The sequence below is a fragment of the Alexandromys fortis genome, unplaced genomic scaffold, assembly GCF_014885135.2.
Source record: "Alexandromys fortis isolate MF-2015 unplaced genomic scaffold, M_Fortis_MF-2015_v1.1 scaffold_57, whole genome shotgun sequence".
Classification (NCBI taxonomy): Eukaryota; Metazoa; Chordata; class Mammalia; order Rodentia; family Cricetidae; genus Alexandromys; species Alexandromys fortis.
This window is the reverse complement of record NW_026067941.1, coordinates 4,098,370-4,117,101: the sequence shown is the minus strand read 5'-3', so window position 1 is coordinate 4,117,101 and position 18,732 is coordinate 4,098,370. Positions and strand designations below refer to the sequence as shown.

The 18,732-nt window shown below is 41.3% G+C and overlaps 1 long non-coding RNA gene across 1 annotated transcript in view; it reads right to left on the bottom strand.

Moving 5' to 3' along the window:
• LOC126505277 (uncharacterized) overlaps nt 1-17,733 on the bottom strand; it is a 40,727-nt gene extending 22,994 nt beyond the window's left edge. The window contains exons 1-2 of the long non-coding RNA XR_007592845.1: nt 14,230-17,733; nt 13,500-13,764 (exon numbers count right to left, since the gene is read on the bottom strand). This is a non-coding gene — a long non-coding RNA (uncharacterized lncRNA). The remainder of the gene's footprint in view (nt 1-13,499; nt 13,765-14,229) is intronic.
• Between the last annotated feature and the right edge of the window lie 999 nt (nt 17,734-18,732).

Below are 18,732 nucleotides of genomic sequence, written 5' to 3'. Positions count from 1 at the left end.
CCCCCTCCTTTAGCAGCCCTCCAGAAATCAACCAGGGCAATAGAAAGAAATGTACAAATATCGATAGCACACCTCTAGGTGGAAGTAAGGTCGTGGGGTGGAAGGGAGGGAGGTCTACAGAGAGCTATAAAAATTGAAGAGTTAAAACTGAGCACTGTTATGCCCAAATCCACAAGGTCCTCACAAAACCCAACAAGGAAACTGAGTCCCATGTGTAAAAGCAAACAGCCTATAATTTAATCAAGTTTGCAAACTCGGTCTCTCTGCATGTCCAACGTATTGGAATAACTGGAGTGCCCGAGCTCAATTAGAATTGGGTTTTTATAGTAGTAAAGGTGGGGGTGAAGGGTCTCTGAGGTTTAGGACCCCTGATTGACTGGCATTTGTCTAGGGGTGTCCTGGTGAGGTGTGCTGGCAGGTGATTCTATCTACAACGGTTGGAATGTTAGGCATTTCCTTTGAATGGACTGTTCTTGGGCGGTGGTTGGGTTAATGCAGCTTGCGGTTTCTCCTGCAACCAGGTATTGCCTCAGGGTAAACTACTGAGACTCAGACCACTTATTAAATTTACCAAGGACCAGAGTTCTACTCTGGCAGGTGATAAGGGTTGGAAATAAAGAAATTCCTTTGGGTGACCTGCCCATACTTAGCTTATCATGGCTGGCCCCCACAAGCACCTTAGTTCATACCTGTAATCCCAGCACTTGGGAGCCTGAGGCAAGAATATCTCTGTGAGATCAAGGACAGCCTAGACTTTTAACTACTACTCTGTCTAGAAAGAAAGAAGAAAGGGAGGCAAGCAGACAGGGAGGGGAGGAAAAGAGGGAGATAATTTTAAAGAGTTACAGGGTTAATTTCGAGCTGAGTAAGTATGTGTATGTGCTTGTATCAAACTGGGTGAGTGAATAATTTCATCATTAAGAACTAATTTAAAATACTAGCATTAAAAGGTAGTACCAAGTAAGTATTATGAGTCACTTATTTATGTATCAAAAAGATGATTATTCTACCACATGAATGTACATACACGTGCATCAGTAAATGTATCAAATTGATTCATAAATTGCATCTGATAGGGATTCTTATATTAGTCATATGAAATATTAGTAATTTAGTGTTAAAAATTATGGTCATCTATTAACATCTTAAGGAATCAATAGAGAGTAGTATTTAGTTAAACATATCTATAATGATTATGTTACATGTATCCAAATATCACTGATAATTTTTTATCTAAGATCCTCAAACCCATTGCTTGTCTATCATATATTTGTCTGCTGACAACTGAGTCCTGCTCTATCCGGCAATTCCTAGCAGTCTTTTAACCATACCTGACCAATAAGATGTGGCCTCATAAAGAGTCATAAGCTGAAAGTATTTTCAGGATGCAGCGTATTGCTATAGCACACTTAATATCCATTTTTCCAGCAGGGGGCTCTCTCACCATTAGAAGCACAGATAGGAAAAGTCTGAAATGATACAGCCTCGACAATTCATTTGCTCAAACAAAAATATTACTGAATTCCACCTAACTGCTACACTGTTATTTTCTGGAGAGGCAATACAAAGGCCTTTGTCCCCATGGAAATCAATTCTCGCGGTGTCTGAGTCTTGGCCACCTCCACCACAAATCATCATTGTTTCCAAAGTAAAAGCTGTTATAATGAGAACATCCATTTGGGGAGAGGGTGATTTGGACTGCTGGGAAAGTAAGGGCTTTGGAAATAGCTTTGGGCACACATTACGTTTGGCCCTGTGCTCTGTGCTCTGTGCTCTGTGCTCTGAAAAGTGTTGATTCATGAAACTAGAAGTAAGATCGCCTCGGTTCCTCCGGTGCCCTCTCCCGAGAATCAGCCGGTATTAGATTCTGAAAGGAAACTGATCTAGAGGTCGAAGATTCCTGGGCTAATGACGTCAGGATTCTATGCTCAGGATCTACAGTCCTGGGCGTGATAAGTGGCCCTGGAACTGTGTTTCGGCTGCAAAGTCTAGTGAAACTGCAGTGCAACAAGAAATTCTAGACAATTTGAAAACTTTCAGATTTTAATTTTTTTCTTCCAAATGAAAAATTAGCCCTGTGTGCCTTGTGGTTACCTCCGTCTTACAGTGTAGATCATCTGCTTTTATAATAAAATGTCAGTGAGATTGGTGATGTTGTATACGTCACTAAAACATGGTGGCAAACCAATCTTTCTTCTTAACCTTTCAGGCCAGGCCATTCAAATGCCAAGGAATATGCATAATTGATCTAGGATACAGCATTTCATTCCACAAATTTGATATTTAGAGCCCAGGAAGAATTCAGGGTTTGCCCTTATGTCATGCAGTGCATACTTAAGACATTGTCTCCGGTTCAGTTCTTAAAGATACAAAACAAAAGCATCTTGGGATTAAAACTGAATCTTGGAAAGTCACCAATCCAAACTCCTGGCCAAAGTGAAGGCCACTTGAGTACCACCTTTGGAGGACTGCCATCTAAGTGGTGCCAGAGCTGATTGCTCTCAACCCTGAAAGGTGCCTGCTCCTTCCCCAAGATGTTCTCATCATTATAGAAGCCTCTTAGGGGCCTAGAGAGAGAGTGTTTCTCACTGCTTCCTGTTTAGTCATCTGAGGCCATAAAGAACTGTGCCACAATTATTTAAGATTGATCATTATAAATCCCAGTTCTCAACTCATCACCCAGTCTCCAAATGTTATACAGAGTTTCTCTTGACATCTCCCATTGAATTCTACCCTAAGCTTAAATTTGTGCCAAATGTGTGGAATTATCACAGCTTAATCTAGCACGTATGGAGTACAATGGGATGTACAGAGACCCAACAACAAGTATATCCATTCCTGTCCCTCTCTTTCTCTCAATCCCTCCTCCCACCTCCAGCTAGTACCTTTTGTTTTGTTTGATACTTTTGTCTTCTGAGAACGGGTCTTATGCTGTAGACCCAGATGTCCTGAATTCAATTCACTGTGTATACAAGGGTGTCCTGGATTGTGGCACTCCTCCTGTCTCAGGCTCCTAAAATGCTAGGATTACAGGAATGAGCTGCTACTTCTGTTCCCATTTATCAAGAAATCAAACCTTACCTATGGATCAGAATGGACATTATTCTACAGCTGGGTAATTTAAAGCAAAACCACCTTTCATGCCATTTCAGTCTTGTAAAGACTTTTCACTATAGCCACTTCCATAAACTAGAGGATACCAACTGCACTGGAGAGATGGCTCAGCAGGTAGAATTATTAGCCATGGAAGTCTGATGACCCGAGTTCAATCCTAGGATTGACACTGAATGCAGGAGCCTACATTTGTATCCTCAGGACCCCTAGAGAGATGGGAGGTAGATACAGGAGAATCACCCAGAAGCTCCCAGGTCAACTAGGCTGTTGGTATACAGTGCAGCAGCGGGAAAAAAAAAAAAGAGAGACTAAAGTTAATGTGGTGGAGGGGGACAAGTACTCCCAAAAGTTATCCTCTGACGTCCACATGGGCACTGTGGCACAAGGACAAACACACACACACACATACACACATGCACACATACAATAGGACACAAACCTAAGAAGGTAAAGAAAAGTCATTTGTTTATATCACAGCAACAGAAATCAACTCGGTAGTTTCAAATGTCAGCATCTCCCAAAGGAAAACGGGGCTCAAGTTAATTGGGTTCAAGTAGATCAATGTACACTAAGCAGTTTGGGGCTTTCTTGGAGATTAATCATTACCAGAAGGGAAATACACTCCAAGGTTGAAAGATATAACTAAAAAGGATCTTTGAACTCAAACAATAAACATACCAAGAAAACAACCAAGAAGTCTTCATTCAAATCACTTTGATTGATAAACACAATGTGAATGCATTTATGCGAATAATATTTTTAAGAGACCCCCGGCAACAATTACCAAATAATGTTCAGTTCCTAAAACTAATTTTAGCTAATTAACCATTCTCAATCTATCTAGCCGACCAGATAGGACTGTGTCTTTTAAGACACGCTAAGCTGCTCAGCAAGCACTCAAAATAGCCCTGGGTGGAAAGCCACAAAGTCAAGATTGGCAGATGTTCAGAATTCAGCACCAACCCCCAGCAGCACACATGTGATGGTCTCCTGTATCTTCTCAGCAGAAACCAGCTGCGTGCTCACCTACCATCTGAGCATCAGAGGATGACTTCAGAGTCCAAAATAATTGATGGGTTTTGGTATCTTCAGAAAATTTTTGTCTAATTAGCAACACTCAGGCCAGCTTCACCCTGGGCATATTCAATTTGATGAGATCCCAATCTTTCATTCTCACTCCACTTCCTTTGAAGGCATGAGACACTAAGGTAATTGCTAATAATATACCTACTTGACTGGAATGGCTTCTCTTTATCCCCATCCTCCAACCATTTCCCAATGGGCATCTTATTCATCTCTGCTCTGCAGATGAGGCAACTGAGTGCCGGAGAAGGGAATTCACTTATTCAAGGTCACTAAGCTAGGAGATGACAGAACTGGAATTTGAACCCAGATCTGTCATCAATGTTTAAATGAGGTAGTTATACAGAGTATGTTAATCATGAGGAAGAAAGTATCTCCATAATGCTGGGCTGGAAGAAGAGTACTCAGCCTGGAAGCAACTCCTTCTCTTTTGGAAAATTTCCTTGAACCCCAATCAATTATGAATATCTAATTTACTAAAGTAATTGGTTTAAATGAGAATGGACCCCATGGAATCACATATTTGAATAGTTGGTCCCCAGTTAGTGAAACTGTTTGAGAAGAATTAGGGAGTGTGGCCTTTTTGCAGCTGGTATATCTCTGGTGGTGGGCTTTTAGGTTTCAAAAGACTCACACAGTTCCCATTACTTCCTCTGTCTCTCTGCCTCAGGGTTGTGTCTCAAGACCTGAGCTCTCAGCTACTGCTCCAGCACCGTGTCTGCTTGCCTGCTGCACTGTTCCCACTATGATGGAGTCTAACCCTTTGAAACGGTAAGCCTCAATTAAATGCTTCCTTTTAGAAATTCCTCTGCTTATGCTGTCCCGTCACAGCAATAGAAAAGAACTAAGACACACTTGTTTCCAAAGTCCTAAAATCTCTTTACACTCAATGTTGAGATCCAGATCCATTATCTTTCCTGTACGAAGGTAGCATTATGGATATGATGATAAGTCAGAAAATCGGGCCCTGTATTAGTTTCACTGGTTTCATTGTGGTTGCTACTCTCTCTAACTCCACACCATCAATGCTAAAATAAAAAAATAATAATAATGCTTTTAACTTCATGAAGTTGTCCTACGTTATAAATGAGAATAAAATACATTTTAATCTTTGCAAAATATTATGCAAACCCTATGTATTCTATGTATATTCCATTGTGATTGAGTGGTGAGTAGTCGCTGAGCAGAGGATCTTGGTAGTCCATCCTTTCATGACTAAACAATAATCGGATGCAAACAGAGCAAGGGAATTTTCCAATGTAAATTTTCATGGTTTGGCACACACACACTGTAAACGCTTAGACTATATTGCTCCTACCACTTTATTTTATTTGTTCTAACAAGTACAGCAAACAATGACTTAGCTAAGACTGATTCCCTATTAACCCCGCTAGCACAAAGCACTCCATTTTCAAAGTGTGTGTGGAGCAGGTAATAAGCATGGATATATGTAATTGTTTGTTAAGAAATGTTTGTTTTCAATTTAGTCTTCAAAATAAGGTGGAGAGCTAAACTATGTTATTTTAAATGGCCTTAGTCATGTAAAATTCTCAGTGTGGTAATGTATTAGGTAATGGAAGCATAGTTATAGCAAAAAGAAAATGAGCTTTTAGAAGCATTGGACCTGAATTGCTATCATTTCTCTATAATCTACAATGAGGACAAACAAAGACGAATATGGAGATAAGAGATTGTCACTCATATTGCACAGCATTTTATCTGCAGTTAGATGCACTTTGTTATTCCATTATTTTTAATATAGGATTTAATTTTATCTTCTTTTTTATAACCAAGAAATAAGATGCGTGAGTCCAAAAAGATACAAACTTAAAATTTAAATTCTTTCACCTCTGAGTCTTTTTCTCTTCATATTGTTTTGAGATTCCATGTTTATGAAATACTGTTTAAGGATATGTTTGAGGCTCTTGACTCCACACAGGATGCACATATGGGGTGTCCCACTCCATCTCCTTTTCCTTTTATCCTAGAACTGAACTACAATTTTGGAATTTCCTTCACTCCCAAATCTGCAGCTATCTCCTGTTGCTCCCTTGTCCGACCAAATCTACCCTAGCTGCATCCCAACTGTTTGCCTTGTACATTCAATTATCTGCAGATCAAATCACTTCTGTCACTCAGGAAGAGGCCAGGCAGAAAGAATATCAGCCATCTTCATCCTCAAAGGAAAAATATGGCCATGGAAACAGGCTTAGCAGAGATGCCAAGTGGTCATAAGCAGCCATCTATGTGTATGTTCATTCATTTAGAGGTTTATTCATTCATCCATACTCCATTCCCACTCTGTGTCTCACTGACTTTGTTGCCTTCTGTTGAAATTAGGAGCGGCAGGGCTGTGTCCCCGGCACCCGGCCGCCCGCATGGCTAGTTTATACCCAGAAATAATTACACGGAAACTGTATTCTTTCAAACTCTGCCTGGCCCGGCTAGTTCCAGCTTCTTATTGGCTAGCTCTTACATATTGTTCTAACCCATTTCTAATATTCTGTGTAGCCCATGAGCTGGCTTACCAGAGAGGATCTTAACCTGCATCTGTCTGGAGTGGGAGCATCATGGCGACTCCTCCTCTAACCTTCTTTCTCCCAGAATTCTCTTCTGTATACTCCGCCTACCTAATTTTCTATCCAATAAAATGGGCCAAGGCAGTTTCTTTATTAGTAAGAAATCATTCCCACATCATTTCCCCTTTTTCCGTTTAAACAAAAAAGAAAGGCTTTAACTTTAGCATAGTAAAATTACATATAACAAAACAGTTATCAAGTAAGAATTACAGTTACAATATTTATATCTATTTTATCTCTTATCATAACTAAGGAAAACTATAACTATTTATTCTTCAACTCCATCAAAGACTCCAGAAGGATATAATATTATCTAAGTAAACAAGAAATAAGAAAACTCTAGAAATGACAGAGACATCTCGCTGCCTGGACAGTCACCCAAAGTTCCTCTGTACCGTTGGGGCATCCATCTTCGGCCTACAGGCCCATGGTATCCAGATACATTTCCATGAAGCAGGAAATTTTAAAGACAGTTCAGTCACTTTCTGCTGTGTTCTGTAGAATGTCTTGTAGACTCTTTCATGAATCAGGAACCCCGAAAGACCATCTCACCTTTAGGCAAGTTCAGCAGTCCTCTCTCTGAGGGTTCTCTGTGTCCAGTTTATGCAACAGTCCAGGCAAGAGCAGTTTCTTGCCCAAATGACTATCCAACTCCATAAGGATCCTCTTCGATGCCCATCTTCCTCTTGAAGTAGCTGGTGCTGCCAGGAGCAGACGTGTCTCCTTGTCATGAAAAGTCCTAAGTTATTAAAATATTTTAAATGCCATATTCTGCAGTCTTTGAAAGATATGAAGAATGCCTATCTAATTGAAATATATCTCTATATATCTAGAAAATCTAACTAACATGACTACAAGCTTAACTATTAGCAATGATTATCCATTAACAACCTATATTTCCTAATTATACATTACATTTTAAGTGAACTACATAATCACAATACCTTAATCAAGTTCAAAAATACATATACATATAACAAAATTGACCTTAAAATCCATACCAATGCAAATTATTCATATCTATATCATATCCCCCTTTAAATGTAAAAGAACATTTATAAACAATATTTGGGAACATGGGCGTAGTTTTTTCTCTCCAAACTGCTTCCTGCTGAATGGGGGCACTGTTAATCAGATCATTTAGGGTGTAACCTGTGTGTCAGGTTCATCTCGGTTGGCAGTTGAGTGAAGTAATTTTTTGAGGGTGTTCACAGCAACCTTTCAGGAGGGCGTGGTCTATCATACCATACCGGGATAGATGCAATCCATAGGGTCACATCCTCTGTGGAAACAAAAGAAGACCCTCTCCAAAGCATCATATCCTTAGATCCAAATTTTGAAGTCAAGATACCTTTAGAACATATGTGCAGGTTCAGCTTAGCAGCCCATATAATAAAATGTCTCTTTGTACTTAGCTCCTTCACAGTCAAAAATTTTAAAGAAAACACAATGTACATAATCCAGACTCTCTGTGAATTTTTCATTTTTACGTGGCTTATTTTTCTTTATTTCTCTTAATCTATAACTATCTGTACTTCTGTACTCTGTCTCTTTAAAGACTTTACCCTTTTTCTTTTTAAGACATTAACTTTATTCTTTATATTCTCTTTTTTTCCCCAAGCCTACGTACATTCATCCAACGGTGTCTGAATCTGTTTTACTGTGAATCTGTATTTTTTTTTTTATTATCCAGGAGCATTTCTTAAAATGTTAAGCATTTCTTAAAAACTTAAGTTGCACCATGTATAGGTAATACGGTACTGCCTGTGTCCTGCCCAGTCTAAACCTTAACTGCACGGTTTTAAGGTAATTACGGTAGTTCCTGCCTGAGATCAGCACAGTTCAGCAAGGAGCAGCCGCTCCTGCCTCAGAGTCATTTGGTGCTTTTGAGCTGAGCACAGTTACAGGCAAACAGCAGTTTACATTGGAGCCGCAATCAGCAATTTAATTTTGAGACTGAGTGTGCAGCACAGAAACTCTTTTTATCCAAGTTACAGCCAAATCTGACACGCAGAGCACTGCGCAGTCTGAAAACGCGTCTCTGTATGGCAGCAGGAATCCGCCATGCTCTTCCGCCTGCCTAAGCCTGATTCCGCCATCTGCCCAGGTGTAGGCAGGGAACGCTGAGCCATCGGCAGGTCTCAGAGCAATCTCCTCCGATCCCAAGTGGGAACAGAAACATCCAGTCCCATAAAAGCCTTGAAATGCTTTAAAGCCAGAGTTCACGCTGGCAGCATAGCACCAGGAAGCCGCGCTTTAAAATGACGCAGCTTTTTTTCTCTGCTGCTGTTGCTGAATCAGGAATCTCTCTACAGCATGTCACCAACAAAACAGCAAAAATCTGTGTTAAACTCTGTTTCCCTTATTTTTAAGGCTTCTCAGGTTTTTAAGTGGATTTAGCCCCACGTTGGGCGCCATCTGTTGAAATAGGAGCGGCGGGGCTGCGTCCCCGGCACCCGGCCGCCCGCATGGCTAGTTTATACCCAGAAATAATTACACGGAAACTGTATTCTTTCAAACTCTGCCTGGCCCAGCTAGGTCCAGCTTCTTATTGGCTAGCTCTTACATATTGTTCTAACCCATTTCTAATATTCTGTGTAGCCCATGAGCTGGCTTACCAGGGAGGATCTTAACCTGCATCTGTCTGGCGTGGGAGCATCATGGCGACTCACTCACTCAGCTTCTTTTTCCCAGAAATCTCCTCTGTTTTCTCCACCCACCTAAGGGTGGGCCTTATCAAGGGGCCTGGGCAGTTTCTTTATTAATAAGAAATCACTCCCACATCAGCCTTCCGCAACTTAACCTCTCTGTGCATTTTTTAGAACTGTAAAATATACAAAATCATTGTATCTGTTCTAGAGGATCATTGGAAGAAGTTATTGTATTAATGTGTATGATGTTACATACATGTCTATATAAGTATGCTTCTTGTTATTATTTCTGCTGTCGTTGGTGTATTATTCATTAAACATGTACTGATCTCTACCAGTATTGTGATGCCAGGCATTAAAGAACAGCATTGATAAAAGGAACACAGAAAGTCCTCATGGAATCTACAGAATCTACATAAAGTAGATCATTTCACGGATGTATTAAGATAGAGAAGCACGTCCAAGTATGATATAAACACCTAAAAGATGACTATCCTCACAAAAAAAACATCTTGGACCTACCCATCAGGTTTCTGAATGTCTGCAGTGCTGTTTCTCCCAGGTCAAAGGAAGGCACTGGCTCTGTGACCAATCAGTAACCGAATCCTGACTTGCTCACCTGAGGCCTCTATGTCCTAGTCCCAGTGACCTGGTTCCTGCCCTCTGCAGTCTTGCTTCTGAATACCCTGTTGAACAACCTCCAAAACAGCATCATAACACTGCTCCTGGGAAACCACATCTCTGCCCTGATTGCTCCAAACCAACAGTCTGTCCCCTGTGCTCCTTGTCACCTGTGCTTTGAAGCCCCTCTCGCCTGTATGCCCTCCATATATTCTTTTAGACACCCATGTCTGGCTTTTGATGTTTCCAGTACCCCTCTGTTACTTGCAGCTGTATCCACTTGACAGGCTCACTCCACCTCTCTCAATCTTTGCCATCTCACCAGTAAAATAGAAACCAAATGTACCATAGCATTGAGGGGCTTAAATGAGATTAAGGCTTTCAAACAACTTACAGAATCTTAGGACTCAATAAATAGACTCATTCATTCAGTAATATTTATTTCCAGGCACTAAAGATATTTATGCAGGAGATAAAGAAGACAAATTATTTCTTCATTTGTAAGGTTTATACCTTATAGTGTATTAGCTACTTTTCTTTTGCTGTGATAAAATCCCACAACCAAGGAAACTTATACAGAAAAAAAATAATTTATTTGGGCTACAGTTCCAGGGAGTTCATAATGGCAGGGGAGGCATGACAGCAGGTGGCTGGAGCAGAAAGCTGAGAACTTACATGTTTCAACCACAAATATAAAACAGAGGCAGCAAACTGGAAGTGGGATAAGTATTACAGCTCAGAAGCAAAGGTATCCTGGCTGCCAGGAGCCAAGGAATACCACATGGTCACACCACACAACAAACTTCACACAGGAGGTTTATTGGGAGGGAAAAAACAGGAGGGTGGCCGTCTCTGCTCTGGTGACAAACAGCAATGAACTGAACAGGATACAGGGTTTATATAGAGTTTCTTGGGGAAAGGGGTAGAATTTTGGTGGGATTCTACGTTCAGAGATTGGGCTTTTTAGGGTAGGGGCAGGGTCCAGTAGTTAGGGAAGTTAGAGTAGCCTGTGGGTGGAAACTGGCAGTTTGGGGTCCTCAGAAGAGGGCCCTGACCACTTGTGTGATTCGAGGGGCTTACAAGTAGAACAAGACTATGATCTCTCAGTACCTACCCAAGTTGCATACTTCCTCCAACAAGGCTACATCACCTCCCCAAACAGTGCCACCCTCTGGGGACCTAGTGTTCAAATACCTGAGCCCGTGGGGAACATTTCTCATTCAAGCCACCAAAAACAGAGAAAACCAGCTATCAAGCTAATTACTAATTGTAATGAGAACTATACAAGAAACAATACAAACTGATGAGATAAGGTTTTTTTAAATTGTAGATAGAGTGGTCAAGAAAGAAAATAAGAGGTAACTAATGTTTGCAGAGGTGCTTACTAGGTGTTTACAGAGATCCTGACATGGGACATGCCTGACAAACTTCACTGCAGCTAGAGCATGGAGAGATAAGAACTAAGACACACGTGTGGTTGTAGAGAACCCTCTAGGCTTCCACAGTAAGTGATTCAGATATTTGCTTTAATCGGATCTCTCCCTCCTATCGCTACCTCCAGACCTTAGTTTTGTTTTTTGAATGCCAGAGAACTGTAACTGCACAAAATCTCAGGGCTCTCTGCTTTAGGAATTAGTCTTAACTATTTTGTTATGCAATAATAGAAGGGCAAAGGTTAAACATGTTGATCAATTTTCTTCCTTCCCTTGCAGCATGGGTAACGCTGAGGTTCAGCCCCATCTCTGTACTTTTTCCTAGAGATGACCTCCAGTACCATGGCTCTATGTTGTATTTATATGCCAGTGACTCCCAGTTCTGTCCCCAACTCTGACTTCCATGAGATCTAGCCCACTGTTCTGGCTATTTAATTGTCTGAAACATAGTTTCTACAAGTTGGATATAACCCTGGTAGTCTTGAAGCAGACGGGTTGTGGTGAGCAAGCAGCAGGAGCTCCTGACAATGTCTTGCCTATCAACACTCCCTTGTGGAATGAAAAGCAAGGTTCACAAGACTCACAAGGATCATGAGACCCTCCCCCCCAGCAAGCACATCATGAGACCCTTCTTCTCCACGAGATTTCAATCATTATATAAGAGGCAAACAGTTGACTGGGTTGAGACTTTCTAGAGGTGTAGCTCCCCGTGAGTCATCCATAAAGTGGCGTGGGTAACTCACATCACAAGGGTTGCCACCTTCCACTTCATGCGTCTGTAACCTCAGCTGAGCACACCCCATTCCTAGGTCTTCAGAGATCAGATATTCACTCCTCTCCTTTCAGTCCTGCTTTCAAATACTTCCCTGTTAGAAACATCTCCCCTAGTTCCTCATTTTAAAGAAACCCCTTCTGTTAGTTAGAATTTCTATTGCTGTGATAAAACATCAGGACCAACAACTTCGGAGGCTGCTTCTAGATAGCAGTCTGTTACTGAGGGAAGTCACAACTGGAATTGTAGCAGGACAGGAACCTGGAGGCGGAAACTGGTACAAAGGCCATGGAGGGATGCTGCTTACTGGCATGTTTCATTAATGCAGAAACAATCCCCCACCAGTTTGGACTTATTCAAAGGGTTATTTATTTGAGGGAAAAAAAACTTACAAAACACCATCCTACACGACCAGGAAAGGACTCTAATCATCGGAACCAGAATCCAAAGCAAGAGAGAGAAAGGAGGGCTGCTGCTATGCTTTAGAGAGAGAGAGAGAGAGAGAGAGAGAGAGAGAGAGAGAGAGAGAGACCATGCCCCAGTGGGCTGGTATCTCAAAGGCTATTGGCTGAAGGAGCCGAAGGAGCTCCCACAGCATTTCATCATGACTTGCTCAACCTGCTTTCTTATAGCACGCAGGACCACCAACCCAGGGCTGGCACATCAATCCTCAATCAATAAAATACACCACAGGGCTTCCCATAGACTGATCTGGTAGTGCCATCTTCTTAATAGAGGTTCTGTCTTCCCAATGACACTAGATTGTAGCAAGGCGACATAAAACTGGCATTGAAACTCCTCAATTTTTCCACCATCCTCACCAATAGCCCACTATTACTTTCTGTGATGACAGGCGTGAACCAGAATCAGCACTGTTCTACACAGTGGCCATAAGTCAAGCCACTAGTGGCTTCAGAGCTCTCAAAATGCATATACCCTAGCTAAAAAACTGAAGTCTTATCTTAGTTTATTCAGCTTAATTTTTAATTTTAAATAAGCATGTGCACATGGTACAAGAACAGCTATAAAACATCACACGTTTAGTCTCCCCAGAACAACAAATACTACCTGAAGTTATCATGTTACTTCATATTACCATGTTATCACTTCTGGCATCAGTCCCATAAATATAAAGACCTGGTCTCCTTAGGAAAATGGAAGACACACTGAAGGTTTTATATGGATTATCCATTTTCTCATAACAATCTACAACAAATTCAGAAGCTTAAAACAGCACACTTGTTACCTTGCAGTTTCTGTGGGCCAAGAATCCTAGGTATGGCTTAGCAGGTGGCATTTCAGTGTGGCTCACAAGTCTCAAAGTGTTGAGGAGATCTTGGGTTCCATCTGAAGGCTTGACTGAGGGAGGACCTGCTTCATTCTCACATCATTGGTGACAGAGTCCGGATCTTCACTACTGTCCCATTGAGGTCCTCTAGTTTTGGGGGTAGCTGGGAGCAGTCCTTGGCTCCTTGCTCCTCCAACATGGAAGCTCGTTTCATGATAGCTTGCTTTGCCAACATGTGCAAGAGAAGAAGGAAATGGCTTGTTAACAGGACAGAGGCTACAGTCTCACAAAAACTAGTTATGGAAGTGTATCTCGTCATTTTCACTGCATTGTTGGTTACTAACAAGTAATTGGGCCAGCTCCATTTTGAACGAGATAACTACTCAAAGGAAGGACTACCTAGAGGGCAGGCTCATGAGGGTCCGCCTTGCGAATCTGCTTAGCAAGGCTATTCTAAAACACACGTGCTAAACGAATAAATAGATGGATTAATTAGTGAATACCCTAATCTATCCTGCATGAATAATGGTGCCCATATAACACTTTATTCCTCCATGCATTCAGAATAGCTAAGACAGAGGACCTTCCCTAGTGAAATCTGTCTTATTCAGGGTTGCTATTGCTGTGAAGAGACACCATGACCATAGCAACTCTTATAAAGGAAAACACTTAATTAGGGCTGGCTTACAGTCTCAGAGGTTTAGTCCATTTTTGTCATGGCAGGAAGCAAGGCAGCATGCCAGCAGATGTGGTACTGGAGAAGTGGCTAAGAGTTCTACCTGTTGATCTGCAAGCAACAGAAAGGAAACTGTCACCCACACTGGGTATAGTTTGAGCACATGAGACCGTAAAGGCGGCCCCCACAGTGACACACTTCTTTCAACAAGGCCACACCTACTCCTGCAAAGTCACACCTCCTGATAGTGCCACTCCCTGTGGGCCAAGCTTTTAAACACATGAATATATGGGGGGTCATACTTATTCAAACCACTGCAAAAATCTAAAGATTCCTAGCAAAATAGGCTGATCTTTACTTGGCAACTGTTAGGTGCATGGTCCCTGATGTCAGAATGCTTGTACTTAGCCATGTGTTTCTATACCAGCTGTGTACTTGGTGAGTTAATGAATGAGATGCATGCTTAGCAGGTATGGCACAAAGTAGGCCTTCACGGCGCATTAACTCTCATTAGTATTACTACGGCTATGGCGAAATTTAATTTTCTGATTCTGTTACTGTTAAAGTAACTTTCCCAAACACGATCTTGTCACCCTGGGTTCTTAGAAGCAATGCAACCTTTTGCTGATTGACTTAACTAAAAAAATGGAAAGTATTTTTAAAGGGGGGGTTGGTTAGAGAATTCCTGTGAGAGCTGGACAGAGGGGTAGAGACCCCCCACTGGTGTCACCACGGCCTAAGGCTTGTTCCACCAACACCCTGCTCCCACCTGCTGCACAGAGCCAGCTGCCACCCCCTCACACTGCAGTTCGCACAGTCCCCGTATCACCGGCTCCATCAGACAGGCACATCAGACAGAAGCTGGAATAGGATGGAGTTGTCATTTTAGTCTTCTGTGGCTGGAGACAAGCTTGCTTTCCTCCCTTTCAAATTTTCCAAACATAAAAGAGCAAATGTCCACTACAGTGGCCAGTAATGATTTCTCCTTGATGAACACTTTTTTTTTCAGTAGAAGATTAAAAATTCATTAAGTTCCTGTGGCGTTCTCTCAGAGATTCACATCCATCATTATATTCCTTTTCTAGGTTTAAATGGCAATTGCGGATCTGAAATAAAAGAATGGTCAAAATACCAGTTGTTTGACAGATTTACTCTGTGCTTTCATTTTTTTTTTAATGGCTTGTCTTTCACCAGAAAACCACTGTGATAATATATTTCTCCTTCAAGCCATCTGCCTTCTCATCACCCACAGACTCTCCTAAGCTGTACATAATTATACATATTTGTGGGACACCAAGTGATGCTTTAATGCATGCATACATTGTGTAATGATATAATCAGAGGATTTAGTGCATCATTAACCTCAAATGTTTATTATTTCCTTACAATAAAAGCATTCGAATCCCCTGTTCTAGTGACTTTGAAATAGACAAGTCGCCTCCCTTTCAGGAGAGGTTCAAAATCCCATCATCTGGATGCTTGGACTTGTCTCACTTTCTGAGAGACATTTTTCATCAGACGTTTCTGAATGGGTGGCCCCGGCTGTCGTGATGAATTAGCTAAAGAAGTGACTTCAGATGCCATAGGCAAAGACAAATGCCCTTGCAAAACTATAGCGCCATTGTACATGCCATGGGGCCTTGCTTATAAAAGGGAGGGACTTGAGACGTTTCTGCTTCAATTACTACTCTACCGGTAGTATTTTAACGATCTGGGGTGTTTCTTCAAAGTCTCTTTTCTTGAGATCATGATTTCCCTCATATTTTTTTCCTGATGCTCCTCACCTGTAGAAGAGCATAAGTTTGGCAGTTTGATCTCATTGCTTTAAAAACAAACATACACTCACCTCCATATCTAAGGGTTCTACATCCACAGATTCAACCAAGCCTTGATCAAAAATAGAATTTTAAAAAATAGCCAGCTGGTGGTGGGACATGCCTTTAATCCTAGCACTTGGGAGTCAGAGGCAGGCAGATCTCTGAGTCCAAGGTCAACCTAGTCTACAGAGCAATTTCCAGGACAGTCAGGACTACATGGGGAAACCCTGTCTCAGGGGGAAAAAAAAAAAAAAAAGACTGGCCAAGGAAATCACTGAGTATGTAAAACACTTGCTATGAAAATGTAAGGAGCAGAGTTGTGATCTCCAGGACCACGTGAAAGCCAGCTAGGCATGGTGGCCAGCCTTGAATTCCAGCACACAGGGTGGAGTCAGAGCAAGCTAGCTAAATAGACTAGCAGAACAGTGAGTCCAAGCTCAATGAGAGACACTGACTCAATATATAAAGTAGAGAGCAATGAAGGCAGACACCCAAAGTCAACCCCGGGTCTCCACAATGTGCATGCATACACACCTGCCCACACACATGAGGACACATACACATGAGGCATACCACACACATACATACACACATGTAAAAAACATGCACAAATTTTTTTCACTGTTCCCTTAGTAATTATTTAGACCACATTTTTATTATCTAGTATAACAGGCATGTGAAACCTGTGGACAACAGCTGCCTGAAGCGGAGGATAACTATTAATGTGGTTCAACACACAAACTGTAAAATTAGCTAAAACATTATGAGGGTGGCTTGTGCACTTTTTTGTAGCTCATTTGTGCATTGTTCTCAAGCATGAACTTCATAGATGATGATCTCATGGTTCAATGTCTGAAGCTTGGGCATGCCTGAAAAATCAACCGTGGGAGGATATGCCTGGGGGAATGTGACTACTGTGACATTTTACATAAGGGACTGGAGCATGCATGTATTTTGTTATCTGCGGGAGGTTTTGAAACCAATAGCCCACAGTTACAGAATTACTATACTTTAATCGTTGAGGGGGATGTTGAGGTACAGTCTGTATCAGCAGATAAACTCAAGGCATAGTATCTTGGCTACTTAATTTAATTAGGTTAGTTTTAAATAATGGTTCTGCCTCTTTAAGAACAACAGCTCATGTCTGGAGATGGGACACTGAGGATGAGAGGCAATGCCCCTGACAGCTAGTAGGTAGAGCTAGCAATGTCTTTAAACACCATACAGTGTATATGACAGCTCCTCGAAACAAGCAATTATCTCCCCCTAAGAAGCTGATGATGCTTCTAGATTCCCTTCTTCAGTCCACAGTTCAGTTCTTCCCTTCTTGGCTGAAAGACCTGTCTTCTAACTCCCAGGTCTGTAAAGATCCGTCTGCCTTTGCCTCCCAAGTGCTAGGATTAAAGGTGTGTGCCACCTCCGCCAGGCTTAACAAGTAAGACTGATCCCGACTGTTCACCCTCATCCTCCTGCCTGGGACTGAAAGAGATGAAAGCATCCTCTGATCTCTCGTGAACATTCTAAAGCATTTGTATTTGTTATGTGCTCTAGAACCTGGGATTTTAACAAACTCAAACCCTGCTCCCACTCCTCCATACTTGCCCTACTACAGTACGGAAACCAAGGCGAACATCCTCTTCCACCGCCTGGAGCTTGGCAACGTGAAGGATCTCTCGTTGCTTCACTTCCACACCTACAAGATGACACAACAACACAGGCTACTTCAGGAACTGCAAGCCTGGTGTTCAGGTAAAATACTGTAAGAACATTTGACAATCTATAAAGCAATAGAATATATTTGTCGTTATCCTTTTCCTTCCCAACTCCTTTCCACGCTTTCCTCTCATGTAGCTAATATATCTAAGCCTCTGAAACAAAGGCACTAGACAAAGTATCAGTCAGGTATTTGTTCACAACACCATAACGTCCTACTATAACATGCATCATTTATTTCTCCTGGCCCACCTCTATGGACAGTAAATCTCTGCAGGCATGTTTAGAAAAGTAGAGAACTAGTTATTATACAATTGGACCATCTTCAAATTTATCAGGAAAAAAAGTACATATTTTGTTTAAAATTTTTCTATGTGGTCCCTAGGAATAGAAAATAAAATGAATCATCATAAAATAAATTTCTCAGAAGAACAATATTATGGTTTGTGGCTGAGCAAAATTTTATATCAAATTGATCAAAGAAATAACAAATAAAAAGAACAAACTCATAATATTTAAAACACAAATATGTTCCTTATAAATATATTATACACACTGATGCATTTTTCCTAACTTTAATATTTATGAGACATTTTTATTGGTGACTTGGACAGTTTGCTTCATAAAAACAAAATTCATGGAAATTTGAATTGCTATCTTGTTTTTCCATTAATAAATCTCTCTAAAGCTTCCAGAATCATCCAAACTCTTCCCTGGAACACTGGAGCTCAAAATCCTTCAGTTAGAATTCAGTGCAGAATCTAAACACTTGAAGATTTCCCAAGGAACTTCATTATTCTCCATGTCCTATAGCAGTGACTAGGAAAAGAAATCACTGAGGAAATGTGTTATGATCATGAAAGAGGGAGCAATCAGAGTTCTCTGCTGTTGAACACGGGAGGGCGTTGATGAGTTGACAGTAAAACATGAAGCCTCGTGGACACCCACTCTTCTCTCCACCTCCTACCGTTCCCCTGGGTTACCT